The 20,754-nt window shown below is 45.0% G+C and overlaps 1 protein-coding gene and 1 long non-coding RNA gene across 19 annotated transcripts in view; one reads left to right on the top strand and one right to left on the bottom strand.

Annotated features, from left to right (window-relative positions):
• MEF2A (myocyte enhancer factor 2A) overlaps window positions 1-19,556 on the bottom strand; it is a 78,117-nt gene extending 58,561 nt beyond the window's left edge. For 10 of the 18 annotated variants that reach the window (XM_015292072.4, XM_015292075.4, XM_015292074.4 and 7 more), the window contains exon 1: window positions 19,469-19,556. The gene's annotated coding sequence lies outside the window, so the exon portion shown is untranslated. Of the gene's footprint in view, window positions 1-4,263; window positions 4,457-7,322; window positions 10,785-19,090; window positions 19,198-19,468 lie in introns of those variants that run through there. The other 8 variants (XM_046898891.1, XM_046898893.1, NM_204864.4 and 5 more) reach the window with 4 other exon arrangements.
• Window positions 19,557-19,627: 71 nt separating this feature from the next.
• LOC101749253 overlaps window positions 19,628-20,754 on the top strand; it is a 31,969-nt gene continuing 30,842 nt past the window's right edge. The window contains exon 1 of the long non-coding RNA XR_001468327.4: window positions 19,628-19,742. This is a non-coding gene — a long non-coding RNA (uncharacterized LOC101749253). The remainder of the gene's footprint in view (window positions 19,743-20,754) is intronic.

The following is a 20,754-nucleotide window of genomic DNA, read 5'->3' as shown; positions in this document are numbered from 1 at the left end:
CCTACCCACCTCTGGTAGCCAAAATAAAGGAGCCACTACAGAGGTCTGAAGGAGGAGATCCATCTGGTGGGAGTTTAACAGAATGCCCAGAAAGATTTGATCGAGGCCCCAACCAAGGATCGATTCAGTTATCCACAAATAAAACTGAAACCTTGAACAAGGGCAAGGTGTATTAAGAAAGGCAAGATATCACATAAGCCAGACCTTACGGTGAGCAGCCTATTTACTATCGCGTTAAGCAGCCTGGAATCTGAGGCTGAAGCCTAGATATGCTAAGATTGCCATAGACTTTCCTTGCTAAAAACCTCTCCCATTGAAACAAGCACATTCATTTAACTATGACAAAAGCATTTGATGCAAATGCAAGCTTTCTGAAACTGCTTAGAAGATGTTTCTGCCTTTCCTGCTCCACCAGCCATGTTTTGCTTGGTGTAAGGGCTGCCCAGAGCTAATGGTAACCAGGATCGATCAGGGATCACAGATCACAAATGCAGTTGGACATCCACAGCCATCATTGGGCATTAAAAATGGGAAAAAAAACAGCTTACTATCCTTATTTTGAGAAAGGAAATATATATATATATATCCTCACTATCAAAGGAACTGGCAGAAATGCCAACAAGCAGCCCTACAAACACTTCTGAAGGGCAGATTACATCAGCAGCCTCAGTCTCTTGCACTATTAGATGCTCAAAGCGGACACCACAGCATAAAATCATTGCATCAGTGATTTATACCTGCTAGGAAAATGACAAAAAACAATATTCATTTCACATACACAGCTAGATCCCTTCCGTCAATTCTGCCTACTCGTTCGTCTCCGACAAAAACCACCTAAGAGCCTATAGAGCATATTTGAGTTTTAAAACAAGCACATAGAAGTTAAGACATGAATGACTTCCGCCACATGGTATTAGTTGGAACTGCTGCAGTTCACATTGATTGCTGTACCTTATTTTGGTAAGAGCAGTTATGTTCCATTATAAGACACAAATATTGCCTGTAGTCCTGCTAGATGGCTATGTGTAGTCTGCAGTGGGCAAGTTCAGAGAGCTGTGACAGGCTTGGAAAAATGAGTGGTTAAAATCAGGGTTCAGTTCCTGCGTGTGAAGTGACAAACTTAGTCAGATACACCAATGATTTATTCTTTTTGGTCTAACAGTATCACTGGAGTGCATGAAGAACTTGCTCTCTCTGGTATGACAATAGAGCATTTAATCTCCATGAAGAACCCCAAATGTATCAATGAAAGTTAACTGTATATAGCAGAATCAGATGCTAGGTTTATTACTTCACAGCATCTTACTTCATTCATTTTAAGTAAATCTTCTACTAACATGTAACTATATGGAGTTATATAAACATAAAAGGTGAACCACAGGCAACTGACATGCACTTAACAGTTGAGACAAATTTCAAGAACCCACTTAGAAGTGCCACACTTAACCTCCTTTCTTCTCTAAGGCATCTTAACTCTTAAAAAAAAAAAAAAAAAGGTTACTGTTGAGTTCTCGTGGCTTTTGGGACGTTAAAGCCTTCGTACTTGTACATGCTGACTTGAAGCCTTGCAGCAGCTGAAGCAATAAATATTGACAGCTCGCTGGCAAACAGCAGAGATACCAGCACTCAGTCTCCAATTTCACTTGCATCAGCAAAGACGGATCCTAGAAGGGGCAGTGCATCTTGTGCCTAAAATGTGCACTGGTATTACTGCTGCCTTTGTCTGTATTAAAAACACATTTTACCCTCTAAGATCAGAGCACTGCTGAGCACGCCTGGAGCACTCCAAAACCCTTCACTTAGCTATTAAATCTCATTGCAACATACAGATACATAACAACAAAGCCAACTCTGCCCACAAAGCACACTGCAAAAAACAGTGCTTGTGATTATCCACTTCCATTCCTCCACATCCTTACATTGCTCAGCTCATTCTCCTCTGATTCTTCACACACTTTGCATATGAGGCCACATTTTGCTCAACAAAAACTAAACAGTCAATTTACAGCAAACATGTGGGAAGCCATATGCCTAATTAAAAGATATTCTGACAGCACAAACGAAATTGGAAAAAAAAAAAAGTTAAACGGATTTTAATTAAGAAATTGTGTTGGTGACGGAGTTCTACTTTTCTCCCAGTTACCTCAAATCCTTTACAACAGAAAAAAAAAAAAAAAAAAAAAAAAAAACACCAAAAACCACTGAGACTGACTTCATTCTCAAAGCTTTTGCTCATGGTTTCATCTGAAGCGAGGAGATTTTCACCCCAGCACAGACACACTTCAGACTACAGTCCGTGTTTATATTTGTAAGAATTCAGCAGCATGCAGTGGCATCATTTTCTGCAGTCCACAGCTCCAATGAGTGCAGCAGTGGGCACATCCTCTGTGCTATCACCCTTTGCCTGCTTCCCAAAGCAAGATATGAAAGAAAACGAGCTTACCTCATGACTTCAAGCACCCACCGATCTTAACACATTACTTAAATCAGTACTTATGAAGATTTCTCATTATGGCTTTTGGAAGATTTTCTTTTCTCTTTCTCTAATGTTTAATACAATCTATTTGGATGGTAATATCTGACTAGCAACTTTAACAAGCCCATCCTAGATGACAGGCACCTCCTTCTGTATAGAACCATAGAATCATGCATCACTTAGAATAATGCATCACTCTTCCAGCAAACATAAACTCTGCAGCAGAGAAAGAACCACAGCATACAGATTCTGAAGATTGCCATAAATGCAAAGTTCATTAATTGCTGACCATGCATGAGGTTGGTTTATGGCATAGGTATACCACATCTAGAAAGCAATGATGCACTGAGGTTTGGTTTAAGCAGAGTAAACTGTAATTTCTGCTTTTAGGTTTTAATGCTGCTAAGTCTGTCCAATTGCAATATCTGCAAGCTGTCAGTTTGGGCACAAAAAATGAAGAAATGCTTCTTCTCTCCACTGCATCTTCAGACTCAAAATTACATTTTATTCAAATGGTTGCCCTTGCCTAATTCTTTCAGTAGATGGAACTGATGCTAGAATACTCCTAAAGAGGATGGCAATGCTCCCTATAGGCTTCACACACGCAGGTGCGATTGCTGCCACACCTCGCTCTTCGTCCTTTTTGGAAACAAATCCAAGTCAGCCTCAGGGACAATGCTCACTCTGAACAGCTGGAAGGAAGAAAAGCACTAAATGGAACAGAAAGCCCCAAAAAGCAGAAGTCAAACATGATGGAGGATGGCAGCAGAAAGAGCTAATGCGTGCATCTGTGGTGCTTCGTCCAATACGACGCCACAAAGTGCGAAACAAAGACGGGCACGTGTTTAACTTAGTAGGTTCAAACAAACATTTTACAGGAATTTCAAGGAAGGAGATGGTATTCTTTGACTTTCTGGAAGCAACATCAGTTAAGGTGAACTCAGTTCTGTACAAGCTGCTTGTATTAAATTTCTCCCATAAGTGACATGCAAGTTTAGCTCTGCTACAGCAAATGCACGAAGAGGCCTCACATTCCAACCAACCATCTGAAGGGAATAACTATGCCAACAGAGCATTAAATGTGCCAGCGCTGTTTTAACCCATTTACTACTTGAAAGCACACACACAACCCTTGGATTTATGGGATGTATGTTATGAATTTTTATTATACAAGTCTCCAAAGCTGATTGGTTTGTCTTTCACTATACAAATTTAAGGAAGAAGTTATAATATTACAGACTATAACGTGACATATACAACTGATGAAATTTAAAACAGGAAGCATTGTTAGCTGGATAGGATATTCAATTATATTTGGAATGTTTTACTGGTTTACTACATCAACTGGGTACACAAGAGCTACTGGAACATATAATAGGCAAGTTTCATGGCATAATGTCCTAACAATTTCATAGCAGATGTTCTCCATAAAAGATATTGACATATAAAGGCACATTATCACCACATATATTGACATACAAATATACGCACACTGGCAAATAAGAAGTACAAACAGATCTGAGTTGTCAAAACTAATGAAGCGCACACTTCAAATATTTTATCAACCTCTGTTGCTACACTTTCCTATGTTGTACCGCAATAAATGATACACCAGAGAAAGGCAGCCTGGTGGGGAACGGAAGGCAATCTCTTCTAAGAGCTGCCCACGGACTAACATGGGACATTTGGGATAATACAGTTCATGGCCTCAGATTGCTGCCTGGGGGGGGGGGGAATAAATAATGAATAGATTTGATCACAATGCTCAAGAGAAATAAAGAAAGTACCTGTATTCCATTGCATTCATATCAATCCTTTCCTTTACAGAAGCAGGGAAGAAAGCCCAACTCCTTAACCTGAAATACTCAGCACTGAAAGTGGAATGGCTGTCAGCTCCAGTACTGAAGCCGGAGGCAGCAGGAACACGCAGAGCTCTGCTAAGTGCCCTGACTCTCACACAGCTCAGCCTGCTGCTGCTCTAGTGAAATCCTATCCGTGCTGGCTAGATTAGAGTTATCTCACATACCTACTTGAGGTGCAACTGCACGCTTGCCACATGCTATAAGCACATCCGGACACTGCTCTGCTTAAGCAGCAGCTTCTCAAGATTGCTCAGACATAACCATTCCTCCTCACTGGCAGAAGGACACCTGGAAGCATGTCGTGGGCACGGCAAGGGAACATGAGGCAAAGGTACAGCTACCCTGTGATAAAAGTCTGGATTTCAAGTAGACTTCACTCAGACTGCATAGCAAGCTAATTTAATTCCTTCAATTAATCTGTAGAGACTAATAAACGAGCAGTTTATCAGTGACAAAACAATACAGAGTATCCCATTTTTACAGAAATATTACAATGTCTGCAATTTCAATTGCTCAAAGGTTAAACACCAAACTATCAGAAACCCAGAGTATGGTCCTGACACACTGACCAGTTTTATGCAGACATTAGAACTTCAGCACAATTAATGAACACAAAAGTTCATGTTATCACTTACATCCTTCACGAAGTTTAAGACTACAGTGCCATAACGAGATGCCTCACACCTCTCATTCCTCAGAAATACCCTACTGCCAGTGGAATCATCATGGCATCTTTGTAAAGGAGGAGAGTTATTACACTTTTTTAAGGTGTACCAAGAGAAACACTTGTATTAACTACAGGTCGAACACGTATGTACATAATGCCACACATAAGTGCAATTACGACACTTGGTGCAGTCACACAGCACCGCGTTGCTGAGCACTAACGCAGGGCAGCACTCTGCCCACAGCTCTAACCCCACACCTGGGCCGCCTTCACCTCCAGCTCTGTGCAGCCGCCAATGAGGGCTCCCCACCCCCCGCCCCATGGGAGCACAGCCACTGCTGCTGCCAAGAAATAAGTTTCCTCTTTTTCTGAGAGCCATGGTTCACCTCTCTGCAACTGTGAACCACGTGAGCCCAGACGAATTACTGTGTTCCAACCCTCTGCTTCCTGCTAGACTCTGCATTTGACGTGCTGCTGCTCAAATACTTAAGCCAACACTTCCTTATTTGCATCAGGCTCAAGTCCATTTTTGCATTACATCATATTTAAAAATTTATTTCCATCCTGATGACTCAAGAATTACATACCATTCTGACTCCCTATTAGAAAAGTCACAGCATTGAGAAATAAAAACAAAGCACATTAGAACTGTACACCAGGTTTATAAAGTTTGATATCAGATTCCTTTGACGAAGAAAGAAAACGATGAAGACACGTAATTACTAAGCAAGTTACATTGATAAAACACAGCAGAGTAATAGCCGAGCCTATAAACTTCAATATGAAAACAATCCTAAGAAGAGAGATCAACACAAAATCTGTCTAGAAATATCACATTTTTCCATCCTTGTAATTAACACAAGTTTCTGATTGCAACATTAAAACTGTGACTTCCAGATTTGACCAATACAGTAAAAACCACATTTCAAGTGTTTCTACTGCAAGCAAATAATATTAGGGTCTCAGGTCACTCAAACCACATTTTGACTGAGTAATACTCAGTATTATACAAAGCATTCAATGAATGCTGACCTTGGTGGAGACTTGGCATTACATTATCTGCAACTGTTTCATATATGTTACAGTCTACTCTTATTTCAAAAATAAACAAACAAGAAAACAGAAATCAATCCTGCCTAACAAGATTATTGATAAAACCATAGCTTGCATGATGTTAAGCTATGCAGGTGCTCTGATTGCTTCGATTACATAGTAAATAAGTGCTTTATTTCCTGAAAGCAATAGCACATAACCAGTCAGCTTTGGAGCACATTCAAAACACAAAATAAAAGCTGGGAATAAAACTGTTCATGTAACATACCCAGCTGACTGAGCTGGAACTTTACTCATGAGAGCACTACATGACCATAGGAGGGGAAGATATTAAGATAAGGAAAAAAAAAAAACTCCTTGTTGAGAGCAGAATTCACAAGACTCTCAGGAGAAAAATACACCAGCACTTCACTGAATACATCTGACAGAAAACTCATCATCAGCCCACTGGGAAGTGCAATGAATAAGAGCTATGGACAAAGCAGAAAAGAGGAAGGTAGGGAAGCTGAGGATAAAACACTTCAGCTCTCCTTGCAACTTTCTCTCAAAAAAGATTATAAAGAACAAAAGCTGAAGCCTGACACATTCACTCCTCCAGATTACCACACCAAGGACCATACACAACACAGCTTCAGCTGTTTATATGCCTTCACTGTAGCCAAATCATGCGGCGTGCTGTAACTGCTCTTCAAAACACTGTTCCTTGTCAGTGTGAGAGGGCAGAACAGGGCGAGATTGTTAAGCCATGCCCAGGCAGGGAGATGAGGACGAAGGTATTTGCACTGGGGTCAGAAAGCAATCAACCCACCCCAAAGGCCAGGCACCAAGCTTAAATTTCCTCAGCAGTAAAACACTCCAGCAAGGCGAGGTTTGCCAATAAAAGTAAGTTGCTGCTAAAGCAACTGACTAGCAAAGTCCTCCAGACCACGGCTGAACTCTTAATTTAACCTTCAGGTTAAATTAAGTGGAAACAAAGAGAAAAACACTGCACTCTCACAAATAAGAAAATTATTATTATTGTTTTTTTTTAACTTCCCTATTTTTCAATAAGAAGAGCTGATGGAAGCTGTACATGGCAGAGAGAAGTCTGTAAGTCAGGGCTGAGCCTTCTCAGAGCCAGGCAGCCACACGGTCAGGTCAAGCACCACTGCTAAGAGCCACCACCGCCATCAGCAGCCACTGCCAGCACCACAACACCTGCAGATCCGAGCAGCTCAGCAGCCTCTGCCACACACAGCAAAACAAACCCAAATCTTTATCTCACCGCATCTTGTGATTAGTGAAGGCCATTCGAGCCAACGCTGCCTTCTTAAGAGCAAAGCACCAACCTGGAGCACAGACAAATTCTGGATCTACAAGTTTTACTGAAAGCCACAAATTTCATTTTAGTCTAATAGTGTAAATTACATATGTAAGGAAAAATGTTTGATTATTTTATAAAGGATGACTGATTTAAATTTATTCCAATGAATACCCAAAGTCGGAGCCTCTGTTTGAAGGCACTTTTAGCCTATTTGTATAGGCATTTTACAAAACAGGGCCTAATGAATGAAAGAACCTTCACCTGTTCCTGTAATACATGAAAATGACCAAACCACATTAAATACAGAAACAAATTGAAAAAGAGAAAAGTTGGTTAGCACTGCCTGCCATTTGTTTAACTGGAATGTATCAAAGAGTTTCACCCCCCTTCTGCTACAGATACAAACCGAAACAGGAACTCACAGCTCCAAACCACAGGGGACCATGTGACAGCACCACTGGAAACGCAGGTGTGGGGCACTGCCATCCTCACCTCCTGGCAAACACTCAGATCTGAACTTGTAAATTCTGCCTCTCTAAGGCTTCACAGAGGCAAAGTGGACTCCTAAGAAATGCTCTCCACAAAGCAGCAGCTTCGTTCCCTTTAGGAACTACAATTAAAGAGCGCTGTGTGACACCATGAATGTTTAAGCAGTGAGAATAAAAGGAAAATAAATGCTTTCTGTGTGTGGGTATCCTACTGTGCCACCGGCTTACACAGCTATACTCAGCTAACTGGTTTAAAGGTAGCCTGCATACATTTGTCTACACAAATTGCAGTCACACCTCTCATCCCAGTACAGCTTTACCTTTGATCTAGGAGGGGATCTGAGGAATTCTGGCTAAAGAGACTAAAAGACTATTTTCCTGAATTTGGTCTCTAATCTGAAAGACAGATCTAATTAGTATTTTTCCCCTTCATGAGCTGTTCAGTATAGTAGCTCAGCAAGTCTTTCCAATGTGATTAAGATAAGCCAAGGAAGCTGCTGTACACGAAGTAGAGGCCGCCTGTAAGCTCGTACCATGTCTGAGCACGGTGTATGCCCCCATCAGCCTGCAGCTGAACTCAGGGATTCCAGGACAGCACCTCAGCCCTCTGGTGTGCCCTGGATACCAAGAGTGGCTATGACAATATGGACCCAGAGCTATATTCATTTGATTGACTTTACTGTGGCTCCCTCACAGCTGCACACATTCCTGCAATGGAGGATTGTAGAGATGTTCTCTAAACAATGATAACCCCATCAGGTATCACTCATTTACCATGACACGTTGGGCTCAAACTGCCTCCTACTCCTAAACTAGAAGTTAAAACAATTTAATATGGGGCTACAGCACAGGAAAGAGACAGTGACTCAGGTTCACGTAGCTTTCTCAATCCATACAGCAGAAAGACAGTTCTGTTCGTATACACAGAAAACCATTAGAATGCTTTGGCTTTTTTTTTTTTTTTTTTTTTTGCTCACACACATCTGAGGTAAGTCAGGTATAGCGTATAATACAGTCAACATGCTGCATTACAGAGATGACAATATCAAGATCTGACTAATGTGTATTAAAGAAAATGCGTTCACTACCATGGGAACGCTGTTAGAACTCACCACTAAGTCAAGCAGACTAAAGGAAGATCTTCTGTTAGGCTTCCCCTTCAAATAATCTCTGCGCTAATACTTCTGAGACACAAACATGAATACCTTAACAAGGAACAAACACACAGGCAATGACGACAGCATTTTCATCTACACAGATGTAAGGGGCACAAGGAACACTACAGAAAGGATACTAAGGTAACTCACATCATAGCTACAGCCAAGGATTTGGCTGCAACAGTGAAACAAATTTACTGAAAACTCATTGTAATCACTGTTAATGAACATAAGAGAAACGAGGAAAAGTGAAAAATGAAGCCTTACAGAGGTGCACCAAGCTTACTCAGAAGTACAGCTCTAACAGGAAGAGAAGCAAGCTCAGCCTCTTCATCTTCACTGTTACTGTAACTCCATCTGTACGCCTAAGAGTGCCAGCAATGCCAGCAAACCAAGCCAGTTTAAAAATAAACTGCCCATAGGGCTTCCCTAGTTGGTGCCATTTACAAGAAAACCTCAAGCAATGCTGCAGCACACACAAGACTTTAAGGCATGCAATAGTATTGAAAACTATCTTTCTCCTTCCTGAGTACTGTACGAAATCCACCTATCTCACGGCAGAGGTACTAGATCAAATCTACCTGGAAGAGAAACTCAAACAGCATTAGAATTGGCTTTTAACTGCCTTTTAGGGTACAAGGCTGTTAGCTCAAATTCAGCCACTAAGTAATACAAGCATTTCCACGTGTCTTGTTGCAGGGTTTGAGAGATCAAAAGCCAGGACCTAGAAATGTCAATGCAGAAGGTTTTGGAGACTTCAAAATGAGCAGGTTTCCCAGAATGTTACTTCTCAGTCCAACAAATAGAGAAAGCTTTCCCTAAAAACCATTTCACTTGTTGAAATGCTGGAAGTATATTTTCTGCTTACAGTTGAGAGCAGACAGTGCTCATATTTCCAGCATCAGCTACTAGGACCTACACATCGGACCAAAAACAACCATGGAGATCACAGTAAGAACTGAAACTGGATTTTAATCAAGAAAAAGCAAGGAAACTTGGCACATAATTTGTTTTTCTCAGCTTCAGAAAAAGAGGTATCCTTCTACAGATAATAATAAAACATATATTCCAGACATCACAGAATAAAGCACAAACAGAATCTTAACTGTATTTCACACCGAACTCCAAGAAATGAAGCACCCCAATCCCTCACATAACGTAGCAACTACAACAATTCACTGTAGGTAATTTAAATGCATCCTTTACCTTCAGAATCAATGTAAGTACAAACATTTTCATCAATATATGCAATTGTTTCTTTGCTTACATTTGTATTTGTGTCTAAGGAGACTGTAACAGAAAAGGAAAGCTAAGACAATTATAGAAAGCAGCCAAACCCAGACACATAGTCCCAAGTATGCTGATATGTTAATGGTGAGATACTTAGAAGTCTAAAGGTCTGAGACCAGAAATACTTTTAACTTCAAAACAAGGAGGATGAGGCAAGATTACAGAGGCTTAATGCCTCTCAAGTGTAAAAGTTGATAAACCAATCCAGACACACTCAAGCTGCAAATGCAAAAAAGAACTTAAGCAAAGGAATACCTGTGGAACCAGTTTCTTATCTTCATTCTGTATCACTTGTATCTTGGTTGAAATAATTAAAAAAATGCTACTTTCCAATTAATTTGTCTGTTGTCAGAAACTCCTGAAGGAAAGCACAAGTAAATACTTACACAGGTGGGCTGAAGCATTCCTGCTCAAGACGCAGAGCTGCTAAGGGTCTCACCTGCTCCTCTGTTCTCTGGGGAGAGCCCAGGCTGGCCCTTCACTGGTCCAACGCTGTTAACTGATCAGACTATTTTAAGATAAGCTAATTATGCCAGTGCAGTATCTTATAAGCCAATAAGACTAAGCAGAAGAGACCATGAAGAATTAAAAGCAATGAAGTACGGATAAGACAGAAGCAAGAATTGTGATCTCAGCTACTTGAGATAAGAAGTCCAGAGGAATTTGAGTCTGGAGAGTGACTCAGGATATCTAAATACTCCTCCTGCACCTAACAGTTCTAGCAGGCACCAAAGAAATTGCACAGGAAGGGCTGTTGGTCCTTACACCTTCAGAAAATTATTAATCCCTGCCTCAGAGAAACAGCGTAAGATCTCTGTGGCTTGTTTGCAGGCATTACCTACATGCACACAATCAGACAGCTACAGAAACAAATACAGATGCCTTAAAAACAAATAGATCTGAAGAAATATCCTTGGCTTATGAGTTTGTTGCACAGAAAGTTTTCAAGAAGTTTATCCGATCATCTCCTCATTAACATTTCACCAGAGGAATGTACCATGGAAAAGCAGGTTGAAGCCTCTTTTGAGAACAAGTCAGCCAGCACCTTCAGGAACACTGAGGTAGGTTTTGTCACTCAACAATTCAGCCTTAAAAAATTCCACGTTAAAAAAAAACAACAAAAAAAAAGGCATTCAGGAAGTCCTCAGTAGAACACAGATATAATCACAGCCCATTCATCCTTGTTAATAGCTTTGGATTTAGCCAGTGTCAGACAAGTACAACAGAGCAAGTACCAATTACTGGAGCGTTTCAGGGGTGCTGCAGAGCTCAGGGCTTGGTGGCTGCACACAGCCCCCTGCAGCAGCTCCTGGCACCTCCCTGGGCAGGCAGGCACCTGTGTTGGTGTAATATAAAGAGCTTGGGAGAAATGAGCTGTATGGAAGGGAAGCTCTGGAAAATCATGGAATAATGGAAGAGGGGAAAAAAAAAAAAAAAAAAGGAAATGAAGGAAATAAAGGAAAAAATAAAGGAAGTTCTGTAAGTTACTTGCAAAACCAGTACTTAGCTCCTGCTGTTCACAATACGTTGAAATTCAGTGTTTTTCACACTGATGAAGTAACATACGAGCTCCAGTTCCTCCATGCATATTTTAGTATCACGATTAAAATGGGCTACGATACACAGAACAACAATTTAAATATAAAGACAGTATGTGCTCATCCCCACACCATGCTTCACGTGCTGCAGAGAAACACAGCCCTGATACTGGAATCCTTTATCTCATGAAACTGTGCGGGTTGTGCGTGCCTAGAGCCAGTGCTATAAGGACAGCCTAGAGATCCTTTAATGAGTTCTGTCTCTTTCCACACAAGAAACGAGAAGGTAAAAAGAAAACAAAAATGGCAGCAGAACCCAACAGCACCAGCACTACACCGGCATGGCTCACCGTGACACACGTCCTTCAGCCCCGTGCCAACACGATGGCTGTGCAGGGTCAGGAGCTCAGCCAGGACCCCGACTGCTGCACAAGCATGCCAGGATCACCAGAGGGTGCTGCAGGGGCTCCTAACGTGCCTAGGGAGCGCCTGGGTTTGGATCACAAACACTGGGCAAGTCCTTTGCTCCAGTTTTAAAAACAGTTTTTTACGTGGGCCTCTCAGTACTCAGAATTTCAGTCTCCTCTTGAATGACCTCTTCTGACTCCATGTGCAGTGATTTTCTGAAAGAATCTGGTCTGAGTTTTTATGTAAGCATCTTGAGCTAACACACAACAGTGTTCACTGTAAATACTCACGCACTTGACAAGAGGTTTCATAGACTATCTAGGGCATCCTCAAAAGACAGCTCTAAAAGCAAGCATGTCGCCATCAGGCTTAGCCTGACAGCCACAGGATGCCACCTCCTCAGCAACCATGCACGGGGAGCCTACATAAGGAGGAAAAAGAGGGCAAGGCGCTGATCCGGAAGCCTCACGGATCAGGCATGCCCAAAGTACCTGCACACAGGTTTCCTAAGAGCAGCGAGTGGGATAACCATAGGCTGTCAGGTCTGATCTCAACTCACTGTGCATCCAAGGCCCCTACCTAGATGTAACCCTGTGGAAGAACTCAATCAGAAGTCACTGATTGACTCATCCTCCAGCAGGCAAAAAATAACAGTTGAAATTTTCACTCTTCTATAGCCCTATTTCATTTCCTGAAGAAGAAATGATTTGCCTTCTAAACTATTTCAACATTAATCATTCATGTCTTACATCCAAAATTTTCATAATCTCAACAACACATGTCACGAGTTCCTTGAAGCCACCGAATGAACAGCATGAAGTGATAAACACTGACCAACAGTTTGGGGTTTTGTTTTGCTAAAAAGGAAAGAAAAACCCATTTGACAGAAGTGCTCAGGGCTAACTCCCATTGCCTCCTCTCTTCCCTTGAACTTCAGTGTGTTGTAAACCCAAAACAAAGCCTGGATAACTTCTCAAATTTCTCTGTGGCCTTCACCAGCCTATTTAAAACTGGAAGTCATCCTCTGATAAGCCAGAACATTATTACATGTTCTACATGCTCCTTGGGAATTTTTAGAGCACATGTGTTAACAACCAGAACTTCTGCAAATAACCCCATATTCCACCCCCCAAGCGGCAGTGAGCACCGCCCCACTCACCGAGCACTCCTCTGCAGCCACACGGCTCCCCTGCCCTTGAAGGAGCTCTTCCAATTGAGTGCTTCCTCACGGTAGCCATGAATACCCTTCCTGCTGGCACTTTTTTCCATAACTGAATCCAACAGCTCTCAAAATAAAGATCTTTATGTGTGATTCAATAACAAAAGGGAAGACACCACCATTGGGAATGCTAAGAACAAAATAAGGAAAACAACAAGAGGACAAAATAAATGGGGGGAAAAAAAGAAAAAAAAAAAAAAAAAAGCCCTGATGTTCTGAAAGAACAGGGAAAGAACAGGGAACATCAAGGAGCCCTAAAGGAAATCCTTCTTCCATACTCCAAAACTTCAACTCTCAAAAGGCAGCAGCCCAAGCTAATGTGTATCACCAAATCCAGACTAACCAAGATAATTTCACAGCTTACAGGCTCAGAAAGTTTAGGAAAAAGCCATTTCCCTTTCTGGCACATGAAGTGAAACAGTGCATCTCTTACTGCACTTTTTACTTTCCCTTCTTTTACCCCACAACAAACCAGCTTCTGCATATAGATCTGCAATTAAAACCTCGCATTATTACTCATTAATTTTAACACCTTCAAGGAAAAAAACAAAAGTAGTCAGTTACTAAAAAACTCACTTTATGACCCTCGCTGTGTGACAGTGTAACACAGCACACGGCGATGAGGGAACATCTCAGTCTCTTAAACGTTCTCGGAAGACCCAGAGCTCTGAAAGCTCACAGTGGAAAAAGCAGCACTGGGAATTGCTGAAGGCCCCATCTTACTGCAGCCACTCCGTCAGCTTACAGCTTCTAAAACAGGATGCGTGCAGTCCTGTCAGGAAGAGGGCAGCTGCTGTGAAAGAGTGATACCAAACCCGAGACATCCTTAATGTTGATAACCTCAGTATTTCTGAGCTATCCTCCACAGTGAGACCATCAATTAAATAACATTCAAAACATCGGAGAAAGATGCACACTGTCACTTTACTTCAATATCTGACAGGAAAAAGAAATCCTCATCACTAATATTGCTACCACTTTCTCAGCCTCCTCAACCCAAGCACTGCAGATTTTGCACAATCAAGGGAAAAACAAGCCAAGAATCACTTTACCTTCCAGTGGTTTATTTAATGCACCTTTCACTGAGGGAAGTCTGCTCTGCCCTGCAGGCCCCTCACTGCGCACACATCCCTCGCTCAAGGTTCAATACTGACTCTCCGGTCTCAAAACTGTAATTCTTCCATACCCCATCTTTCTACGCTTCCAATGCCTTCCTCCGCATCAGAAGGGGCACCAAAATCATCTCCTCACAGTCTTTTCTCTTGACTCCCTGTGCCAATATCCTCACAGAGAAATGTTTAACAGCGTAACAGCAGCACAGCTCAGTTACGGATGTGCTTACATAATCATATAGCTAAAAGTTTCCTGATTTATCCCTGATGACCTTCCATAAATCATCACAGAAAATGACAAGACCAGGCCCAGGCATACTGCTATAGCACTCAATACCGACCCTGACCGCAGCTCTCACTGCACGGATGATGACAACACAGCCACGCTCGGTACTCTTACAGCTCTACGGTTGGCCTTCAAACAACAGAAGTAACGTTAGCCCAACCCGTGCAATCCTCACTTACAATACTGGAAGCAATCTGGTTTTCGAAGGAGGCTGTTTCAAAAACACTTGCAGGGATTTAAAGGAAATTGAAGAAATCTTTCCCCTTCAGCCCCCTCCAGTCACCATTGTGAAAGTAACATAAGCGAAGACATAACTGTTCCGCTCCCCTTTTTAGGTCACCTCAGCCACAACTGGGAAGGGAAACGTTTTTCTCACAATTACTGGCTCTTTATTTAAAAAAAAAAAAAATCACAATAAAAGATGCTTTGTCATCCATGACTGAGACACAGGTGCTTAACTCAAAGCCAGCACCTTCACACAGCTATGCTTGGCTGTTAATTCCTAACACCACTTTTTAACCTAGCACACGTAGAAGAGGCATGTCACAACACTTAATAACCACTAGTGATGGCCCTGCCGGGCACAAGGCTACATACAGTGCACTCTTAAACATCGCAGTTGGCCCGCACAGACTTCAGCACAATTGCAAATCTCTTCAGACACGGAGATGAGTACAGCTGGGAGACCTACCTCGTTAAGCATTGCTAACAATACACTAGTTAATGCCATGAAAAATAGTTCAATTCATCACACTCTTACTACGAAAAATGTATTTTCTTCTTCTCGTAGGGGCACACGCATACTAACACATGGGTAACAAACACCATGCTGCTGTCTGTACAGAAGGCTCCACTTCCCTTTGAGAAAAGAATGGCCACAGATTTGAGCTGCCTTTACCTGACAGCCATTCCTGTAGCCTCAGATTAAGGGGAGAGGCAGAAGGAAGATTACACCATTAAACACATTCCCGTTCAGTGAGAACCCTGGTTGACAAGGAGCAGAGGGATGAAATGAAGGTGCCTTGGAAGATGTTCGTTCCCCTTCAGTGTCAAATGGAAACGAGTGTATGCAGCACTGGGGTTTATTTCTCCAGGTTTCTTTAATATGTTTCTTTTTAGGAATGTTCCCCGCAGAATCATTAAACATCAGTTTAAACAATGGAGTTGATAAACAGAAATAAGGAGCGCCTTAATGTGGAAGAAGAAAACCCACACCCTTCCCTTCGACTCCATGAGCAGTCACTTGAAAGAACAAGTGTTGGAGTCAGAAGGTATGAGATGAGGGGAGTGGTGAAAGGTAGAATCCAACATAAGATGTTTACCTGAAAATTAAGCAGACAACACTACTGTAGACTATAAACCCTCCACAGGATTAATTATTAGCTGCTGCTCCACCACAGAGCACACAGTGTATGTGTGCAGGGGTGGGATCACTGTTGTGTTGCATAGCAGAAGCCTGTCTTAAACTCTGAATAAGGCTATTTTGTCCATTCATTAGACTCTGTATCAATGATCTGGTATCAATAATCTACAACATATTTTGCCTGGCTGCCTTCAAAAAAAAAAAAAAGAGGAGAAAAAAAAGCTCCTGAACTCATTTTTATAGGAAGGTCAACAGAATCAACTTTGAGGGGAAAAAAAAAAGGAATGTCCTCACAAACTGCACAGTATACCAAGGCCGCTCTGTAACCTCCATGGAGGAAGCCCTCATTGCAGGGTCTGAATATCTCCTCTGAAGGCACAGCAGTCCCATGCGATGGCAGGAAGAGTTAAACCCACGTCCAATTCCGCTTCAGGAACACAATGGCTTGTCCACTCAAATAACTATTGTATCTGCCTTCAATGTCAGTAGTAAGGCATGTCAGAAAAGAAAAGATAAAGGAGGAACGGTGCATTTATTTTCTTTGGTTACTTTTCCGGAGCTGAAGGAACGGAATCTGCATAGAAGACACCAGAACTCCATGTTATCATGGGCTGAGATTGTGGCTTTGTCCCACGTTAGCAATTAAAGAACACGTTATTAAGTAGGTGAAAGAAAAGTTGTCAAATATAAGAAAGTGAGAACTGAAAGCCACTCTGTGCATTAATGAGTTACACAGCATTTATGTCAGCACGCGCTGTTCAAATTGACGCACGCCGCTGTTCCACTGAGGAGAAGTCAGTGGCAGTGCGGTGCCCGTGCCATCAGGCTGCTGCCATGGCAGAACAGGCCCCGAGCCCAACTTCTACAGACATTATTTAACGGTATGGCCTCCAAAAATAAAAACTAATGATTTAATGAGGTGAATGAAGTATGAAAATCTACATTTTCAGAAAACGCCTCTTGAAAAAAACACATCCAAGCTAAACTACAGACACCAGACATGCAAGGCGTAGCTATCCGCAGGTATCACAAACCCAACTACTTGTTACGGAGGCAGAACACACAGCTGGCAGAGCAGTGCTCATCACAGCACAGCCTTACAGCCCCCGCTGCCACAGAGCCACCCAGGTGTGCGCTGCTGCCGGCCTCTGAAGCGGCACTCAGCTCCAAGCACACAGCGTGACCTCAAGGGGCCATCTCAGAAATCAGGAGGAGCCCCTAAAAGCTCTGCTGCACTCATCAACTAGCTTAAGGAAAACTGCATTCACTTCCAACTCAAGTAGGGTTTCTGTACATGACAGGTCTTCTGTCACAGGGAGCCATTCTACTCTCCACAACTGTTTTAGCTTCCCATTCGGCCAAGTCCAACACGACTCAATGCTACAGAGCCATTTACCCAGCTTCTGCTATTCAGTGCTCGCCTGTTGCTCCGTCCCATGTTCTCAGAGGAAAAAAAGAACACTCTGTGGCATTGTAGTAATCTAAACCCAGGTATCTCAGCATACACGGAGCACTCTATGGACCCTCTCATTTAAGGAGTCCATTTACAGAGGTCTAAATACACACTTGTCAATAGAGCAAAACAAACACATGTACAAACTAAAGATGAACACGTTTCTACCATAACTTCCTATCTGCAAATGCCTCCTCACAAACGAAACACGGGAAACAGAATGCTGAGAACGGCCCAGAGGAGTTGCATGTGCAGCAGGAGGCTGCTGTGCACCGCAGCGCTGCGATCCACCCCATCCCACCACGTCCCATCCCTCCCACCGAAGGATCCCTCCCTCTCACCAATGGAACTCTTCTACTACTACTGGCGGACGGTGCCAACTGCATACTTAGAGCAGAATTAGGGAGGAAAAAACAACTAACGAGGGCAGTGGGGTACTTGGCTTCCTAAATTTCAACCTGAACACCCTCAAAAACTGGACTTGTTTCCAGCTGGTCAGAACTATCGTAACGCCTTCATATTGAGGTTTCGTTTTTTTCCTTGTCTCATTTTTGTCCTGCTCGTAGAACTGTAGAAGGCTGCTTTATAATTATGTTCTTCAGAGGCCAAAAGTGTTCGAATTGTATCCTTCCCCACCAGCCTTCCAAAAAGGCGCAGGGGTTTGCACGCATTCTAGCACCTGAATGAAGAAAGCAGCCTACGAAGTGACCTCACAGCTCTCCCCCAAATGCAAACCGCTCAGTGCGGAGGAGGGAACACAAAGATTCCATTCTCGTACGTGTGAGGTACCAACAAACGTTGTAAATGTTTTTTGAAGACGGACAGGATAAGGGTGCTGCTGCAGCCCCCGAGAGGGATGGTTAAGCACCACCTATCGCGAATAAAGAGCAGAAATAACCGTACAAATACGAGCACCCAGGCGCTAGCACTGAAAGCCGCTTCGCACAGCACCACAGTGAAGTTTGAAAGCTCCCAGCCCATCTCATGCTACATTACAACGTAGCGGACTCTGAAAAAGGGTTAAAGGAAACACCGCGCCTGTTACCAACTCCACAGCAAACCAAGTATTGTAGCCTCGCTCTTATCTACCGATTATTCCCTCTCGTGCTTCCCAGAGCCCCTTTCCTCCTCCGTTTAGGACGGCTCACACCAGATTTACACTGAAAACTCCCTCTCCAATGGCCACATCCCCCCCCCCATTCCCAGCGCTGACCCCGCACCCCCATTCCCAGCCCCGCTCCGCCGCCCGCCCCGCGCTCCCTCCCATCGCCCCACGGCCGCGCAGCCCCGCGCGGAGTGCCGCAGGACCCGGCCGCGCACCGCCGCTCCGCTCCGACCTCTCTCCTCCCTCCGGACGCCGCATCCCCCCCGCCCGCCCATTCGCGAGGACTTTTTTCGCCGCCGCCGCCGCTCACAAAAGGCTCCGTTTCTGCGCGTCGTTCGCTCCTCGAGAGGAAAACTTCGCACCGAGCGCTCCCTCTGCCCTCGGCTCCCCCGGCGCCGGGGCCTCGCACCCCGCCCTGACCGCCCCCGGCGGCCCCCCCCGGCCCGTCGCCGCCGCCCACACCTCCCCCGGGTCCCCCTCCCCTCTCCCGCCGCCCCCCGGCACCTCCCGAGCGGAGCGGCCCAAAGGGCGCACAAAGCCGCTCCCCGCGCCGTGCCCTCCCGCCGGCCGCCCCCCTCAGTCGCTGCCCCCGCCCGACACCCGCCGTCCCGGCGCCCCTCGGCTCGAGAAGCGGCCCCCCCGACCCCCCGCCCGCCCCCGGCAGCGGGGACCCCCCTCGCTCACTCACCCGTCCTCCCGCAGCCCCTCGCCGCCCGCCGCTGCCTCCTCCCCGCTGAGGCTCCTCAGGAGACACTGACACCGGCGCACGGATACCCGCTGGGCGCTATTTTTGGGAAACAAGGCCCGAGCGCGGCCGGAACTACTTCCTCTGTCACTCGCTGCTACAGTCGCAGCACGAACGCGGATGGTGATATCCTTCCGCCGTCTCCTCAGGACGGGCTGACGCGCTCAGCCGAGCCAGGCCGCGGCGGGAGGAGGAGGGCGGCGTAGAAGATAGCGAGGTGAGCCCGTTCCCGGTGGCGGGGCGGGGAACGCCCCAGTTTTAGCGGCCGGCATCGCCGGATTATTTTGTTTTACCACGGGGAGCGGCAGGGTCTACATTCTTTACCGGAGACCCAATGGCGCGGCGCCGCCCGCCGATAGGGCAGAGCGCCGGAGTGAAGGGCGAGCAGCACCAATCGCAGTGCACAGAGGGAGCGGCAGTGCCCGCCCATCAGCACGTAGTTGGGAGGCGGAGCGTAACGAAACGTGGAGGCCTTGAGTGACAGGAGGGCGATCAATCGGAGAGAGGGAGGGGGAACAGACAGCCAATCAAAGCCTAGCAGAGGCCGGCCTAGCGGAAAGGAAGCCCTGTGCCATGCCCCTTCGTCCCAGCAGCGGGAGCAGCGCATGTGTACAAAGGCTCACCGGGTCGGGCCGCGAGTGACGCACGTAGCCGGGCCCGTCCCCTTCCATGAGAAGGCGCATGCGCAGAGGCGCCTCCCCGCTAGGGCACGGCCGCGGCCCCGCGGCGACGTGCCCGGGGTTGCCGGGGTAACGGCTGCGGCGGGGCCTGGGGCCTTCAACTCCGCCCCGCGCCCAGACGCAGGGCGGGCCGCCGCCTCGTCACGGCCTGTAGGCCCCCGTCCAGCCCCAGGAAGAGGGGCTGCGGCCCGCAGAGCTGCCTCAAGGACAGCTTCGGCTGAGGAACCCACGAAGGCCCAACGTTCTCACCTTCGCCCTGCGCAGCGTGGCATATTTGCCATTAATTTTGCTTTAAAGAGTAAAGAGCAACTGCTAACCAAAGCCACTACAAAACTGGCATCTCTCCCCCACAACAGAAGGCAGCAGCTGAGCACCCCAGAATAAAATTCTCCCACTAAAAAGTTACTTGCCAAAGAAGTTAGTTGTGCTCTGCCTCTTGTCCGGCAGCATGTGGCAAAGAGTGCAGAACGCAGAGCTGAGCACCGCAGCGGTATCTGTGGGGCAGCAGCACCCAGCTCTGCTCTGGGACGTGAGAATTAGAGCTGCAGC

The sequence above is a fragment of the Gallus gallus genome, chromosome 10 (genome assembly GCF_016699485.2).
Source record: "Gallus gallus isolate bGalGal1 chromosome 10, bGalGal1.mat.broiler.GRCg7b, whole genome shotgun sequence".
In the NCBI taxonomy this organism is placed as follows: Eukaryota; Metazoa; Chordata; class Aves; order Galliformes; family Phasianidae; genus Gallus; species Gallus gallus.
This window is presented reverse-complemented; position numbering and strand designations above follow the sequence as displayed.